Source organism: Salvelinus namaycush, chromosome 19, assembly GCF_016432855.1.
Source record: "Salvelinus namaycush isolate Seneca chromosome 19, SaNama_1.0, whole genome shotgun sequence".
NCBI classification, from domain to species: domain Eukaryota; kingdom Metazoa; phylum Chordata; class Actinopteri; order Salmoniformes; family Salmonidae; genus Salvelinus; species Salvelinus namaycush.
The window spans coordinates 13,264,513-13,270,330 of record NC_052325.1 but is presented as its reverse complement, the minus strand read 5'-3'; the positions used below and the strand labels follow the sequence as shown (position 1 = coordinate 13,270,330).

At 44.0% G+C, this 5,818-nt stretch overlaps 1 long non-coding RNA gene across 1 annotated transcript; it reads right to left on the bottom strand.

The window, feature by feature from the left end:
• Positions 1-2,814, bottom strand: LOC120063742. The gene is made up of 2 exons (XR_005478542.1): positions 2,101-2,814; positions 1-166 (listed from the first exon to the last, which is right to left on the bottom strand). It is a non-coding gene; the product is annotated as an uncharacterized LOC120063742 (long non-coding RNA).
• Between the last annotated feature and the right edge of the window lie 3,004 nt (positions 2,815-5,818).

The following is a 5,818-nucleotide window of genomic DNA, read 5'->3' as shown; positions in this document are numbered from 1 at the left end:
CAGTGATACATTTTTATTTTGAACAAACATACAAAATTCCCAAATAAATAATACGTTCAAAACAGTTGCATTGTAAACAGAGCTGTTAATTGCAGAGATTACATCCCTACACTAATCTGAGAACTCCTGATCCTGACGTCATTCCAGGAAAGTTCACTGTGGTCCCCTGTAATCAAAGAGAAAATCATCATCCCGGGAAAAAAACGAACACGATTCCAGAGCCTCCATCCACATTGGAGTAGTAAGTCTGTGTGAGAACGAGGTGTTGATCTCAGTAGAGAATACAGTAGACGGCACAGGTCAAAAAGTGATTGATGACCTATTTTATGTGTCACGTGGTTATGCCCATATATGTACATCCCGTCCTTCCGTTCTCACGCTATCGAGTGAGTGCTTATGTAACCTGATAGTGCATCTGTTTATGGTAAAACATGTGTTTGCATTAAAGCTGTCAATATGATTGATGTGTACTGACCTTGTTGAACTGTGGAATGTGTTTGAACATTTTAAAGAGTAGAGTAGTGAGTCTCTGCTGTTCAGCAATAATATTTATGAAACAGTCATTTCCGGGGGGGGGGGGGGGGGTAGGGTATTTGTCAGTATAAATAAAGAGCTGTGAACACTACGAGCAACAAGAAACCTCGAGATAAACCACAGAAGACTCTAAATAAATAAAACATGGATTTTTTTGATAACTGACACGCCATGACGACCTTAACATCCGAAGCAGGACCCCGGTTAAACCATAAAGAAAGGGGAGAGTATAAAGCATCAATATACGATGCGCCAAAAAAGCTTTTTCTAAAAATGTATAGAACCCAAATATTGCCCGCAAATGTGTTGATGTCTAATGGGCAACTATGGTGGTATACTGTATGTTTGATTACCCGGCCTGTAGAATGAAACTCTATACCATAGCCGAAGAATATACAGACCAGACCTTAGGAGTGGACTACAGAATTGAAGACTGGAATGTGTTTCACAAGGTGGTGTGTCCCGATCTGAGAGTTATCACAAAGAGGTATAGCTTGTTCACGGGCTACGAGGCCCATTGAGAAGGTGCCCCTAACTCCTCATGAAGAATATTTCATAGGGTGAAAATACAAAGATAGAATGTGTAACGATTTGGACCAATACGCAGCGTGGTAAGTATTCATAATACTTTTAATAAATACGAACACTTGAACAAAAACAACAACGCGACACACGAACAGTTCTGCAAGGTGCAATACACAAAACAGAAAACAACTACCCACCAAGCACAGGTGGGAAAGAGGCTACCTAAGTATGGTTCTCAATCAGAGATGATAGACAGCTGCCTCTGATTGAGAACCACACCAGGCCAAACACCTAGAAATACAAAACATAGAACAAAACATAGAATGCCCACCCCAACTCACGCTCTGACCAAACCAAAATAGAGACATAAACAAGGAACTAAGGTCAGGGCGTGACAGAATGGACTTCCATGTGGGTGCGTGAAGTTCTATATCAGCAACGAGAAAATCCGCAACGGTAACATCCGTGATGGTGGACTGACCGGGGATTTTAGGTTGCGTATGCTTATTCCTTTTAAAAGTTGGGATATAATGGAATTGAAAATGTTAGAGTTAGTGGTTCCTCGGTTCCTCCAGTGAAGGTCCATGCACCAGGGCCGCCACCAAAGCGGAGGGATCTGCGGGCGGAGGGGGGTCTACGTCCCGCACCAGAGCTGCCGCCGTAAAGGGATGCCCACCCGGACCCTCCCCTTTAGAGTCAGGTTTTGCGGCCGGAGTCCGCACCTTTGAGGGGGGGGGGGGGGGGAATACTGTCACGCCCTGGCCATAGAGAGCGTTTTATTCTCTATTTTGGTTAGGCCAGGGTGATACTAGGGTGAGCATTCTAGTTTCTTTATTTCTATGTTGGTGTGGTTCCCAATCAGAGGCAGCTGTCTATCGTTGTCTCTGATTGGGGATCATATATAAGTTGTCCTTTTTCGTTTGGGTTTTGTGGGTAGTTGTTTTCTGTTTAGTGTCTGCACCTGACAAGACTGTTTCCGTTTTCCGTCTTTGTTATTTTGTTAGAGTGTTTTTGATTAATACATTTATCATGAACACTTACCTGGCTGCGCTTTGGTCCACTCATTCCGACAAGAGCTGTGACACTTATAGAGGGTTCCTTTTATAAGAAGGAACTCCAGAAGGTAAAGATGGGTAAAGACAAAGTCTTTCACGTGGCGCAGATTCTGGATCAAAACAGAGAAAGGATAAAAAATGGTTGCTGGTCCGTTGGAAAAACTGGCCACAAAAGTTCAACAGTTGGGTATTAGTGGAGGAGGTGGTGGAGACAGTGGGGGTTAATTTAAACCCTCATGCATGGTAAAAACACCATCATTCGAGTATACACAAGAGTGCATCATGGAGCACAGTGGATTTGATCTGACTCTCCCCAGAAATGCATCTGCAGATATATAGGAATAACAAAAGTTTGAATTATACAACCAATTTTCCAAAGCCTATAGAGTTATCAGAGGCCTGAGAAGTAGGTCTCAGCGAGATTACATACCCCCATAGTTGGTATAATATCAAGGATAAGGACCACGATTTTTATTGTAAAAGGACATCTGAACCCCCAAAGCGTATAAAGGTTAAAAAACAATTCTATTGAACTGTAGAGAGGATCATCTTTGAGTTGAATGGCCTCCTAACCCTGAACAATATGGAAATACTATTGAACTACAATCCTATTCACAAACGTACACAAATCTCAGGGGATGATGAGGGTGGTATAAAGACCGGTGGTAATTTAGCCTACATGTTGGGGATGCATTCCAATAAATGGACGTATGTGAGTGATAAATTATTCCCATTCCCTGCGGATATACATGCAGGGTTTTACAACATGTTTGTGTATACCGACATCATATCCTGTTACGGATACAAGTATTCTGTGTGTATCCTATGTGTATTTCTTTTCTCTCCTTCTCCCCTACTCACAGGTGACAATCATCATTCCCCAATCAGTCATCAATCAGTCGCTAATCGGAAGACACCTGCTCCTTTTCCCTTACCCAATCACAGTCCCTTTCCCTTGGTTTAAAAACCCTATCAGTTGTTTTCTCTGGAGCTCGATCTCTTTGTGTAGCAATCTCTCTGTAAATGCCATATGTTTGTAGATCTCTTGTGTGGTTTAGGATACATGTCACGTTGTCCCCACCTGTGAGTATTGTTTTTGGTTATGGTGTTTGAGTGTTTGTTTGATGGTGGGAAAAGGGGGTAACCAGACAGGTCGCCCATGGGCATACACTACCCGTAGGTAAACTTTGTTAAATACACTAGTTAGAACTGGGCGGACCACCCCCTGTATTTTTGGTTAGTTAGTTGTTGTTGAAATAGGCTAGTCTAGCTTAGGGGTGTTTTTGGATTATTATTCGTTCTTTCCTTGGGTCCAGCTTAGCCCCTTTTCCTGCCCCCCCCCCCCTACCGTGTGTTTAGAAAAAAAACCTGAGTGTGACGGTAATTAAGTTGTCTGTGTTATTTCGTTCTCATCGTTACTTTGTCACTGTTACAATTTGCATGAGTTATGTTACGGGTCTCGTTACCATCCCTGTCGGGCCATCCCTGTCGGGCCAAAGAGATTCGTAACATATCCTATCAAAGGGTAGGAGACAGTTATGTGCCCCTCCTGAGAACAGTTCATATAGATGGAAAGGATGGTGATGTAGTCACTGTTAACTATGACAAGTCACACTATGTACCTGTAAGCAAGAAATATATTGAAAACATTCTGGTTGAGCTTAAAATGGATCAGAACGAAAATATATATATTTTTTTTAGTTCACCTTTATTTAACCAGCTAGGCTAGTTGAGAACAAGTTCTCATTTGCAACTGCGACCTGGCCAAGATAAAGCAAAGCAGTTCGACACATACATAGTTACACATGGAATAAACAAACATACAATCAATAATACAGTAGGAAAGTCTATATGCAGCATGTGCAAATGAGTTAGGATAAGAGAGGTAAGGCAATAAATAGGCTATGGTGGCAAATTAATTACAATATAGCAATTAAACACTGGAATGGTAGGATGTGCAGGTTGAGATACTGGGGTGCAAAGGAGCAAGATAAATAAATACAGTATGGGGATGAGTTAGATTGGATGGACTATTTACAGATGAGCTATGTACAGGTGCAGTGATCTGTGAGCTGCTCTGACAGCTGGTGCTTAAAGCTAGTGAGGGAGGTAAGAGTCTCCAGCTTCAGAGATTTTTGCAGTTCGTTCCATTCATTGGCAGCAGAGAACTGGAAGCAGAGGCGGCCAAAGGAAGAATTGGCTTTGGGGGTGACCAGTGAGCTATACCTGCTGGAGCGTGCACTACGGGTGGGTGCTGCTATGGTGACCAGTGAGCTGAGATAAGGCGGGGCTTTACCTAGCAGAGACTTGTAGATGACCTGGAGCCAGTGGGTTTGGCGACGAGTATGAAACGAGAGCATACAGGTCGCAGTGGTGGGTAGTATATGGGGCTTTGGTGACAAAACGGATGGCACTGTGATAGACTGCATCCAATTTGTTGAGTAGAGTGTTGGAGGCTATCCAATTTGTTGAGTAGAGTGTTGGAGGCTATTTTGTAAATGACATCGCCGAAGTCGAGGATCGGTAGGATGGCCAGTTTTACGAGGGTATGTTTGGCAGCATGAGTGAAGGATGCTTTGTTGCGAAATAGGAAGCCGATTCTAGATTTAATTTTGGATTGGAGATGTTTAATGTGAGTCTGGAAGGAGAGTTTACAGTCTAACCAGACACCTAGGTATTTGTAGTTGTCCACATATTCTAAGTCAGAACCGTCCAGAGTAGTGATGCTGGACGGGCGGGCAGGTGCGGGCAGCGATCGGTTGAAGAGCATGCATTTAGTTTCACTTACATTTAAGAGCAGTTGGAGGCCACGGAAGGAGAGTTGTATGGCATTGAAGCTCATCTGGAGGTTAGTTAACAGTGTCCAAAGAAGGGCCAGAAGTTTACAGAATGGTGTCGTCTGTGTGGAGGTGGATCAAAGAATCCCCAGCAGCGAGAGCGACATCATTGATGTATACAGAGAAGAGTCAGCCCGAGAATTGAACCCTGTGGCACCCCCATAGAAACTGCCAGAGGTCCGGACAACAGGCCCTCCGATTTGACATACTGAACTCTATCGGAGAAGTAGTTGGTGAACCAGGCGAGGCAATCATTTGAGAAACCGAGGCTGTTTAGTCTGCCAATTAGAATGTGGTGATTGACAGAGTCGAAAGCCTTGGCCAGGACGATTAATACGGCTGCACAGTAATGTCTCTTATCGACGGCGGTTATGATATCGTTTAGGACCTTGAGCGTGGCTGAGGTGCACCCATGACCAGCTCTGAAACCAGCTTGCATAGCGGAGAAGGTACGGTGAGATTTGAAATGGTCGGTAATTTGTTAGTTAAATTGGCTTTCAAAGACCTTAGAACGGCAGGGTAGAATAGATATAGGTCTGTAGTAGTTTGGGTCTAGCGGGTCTCCCCCTTTTGAAGAGGGGGATGACCGCAGCAGCTTTCCAATCTATGGGAATCTCAGACAATACGAAAGAGAGGTTGAACAGGCTAGTAATTGGGGTTGCAATAATTCCGGCAAATAATTTTAGAGATGGTCCAGATTGTCTAGCCCGGCTGATTTGTAGGGGTCCAGATTTTGCAACTCTTTCAGAACATCAGCTATCTGGATTTGGGTGAAGGAGAAGTAGGGGAGGTTTGGGCGAGTTGCTGTGGGGAGCGCAGGGCTGTTGACCGAGGTAGGGGTAGCCAGGTGGAAAGCATGGCCAGCCG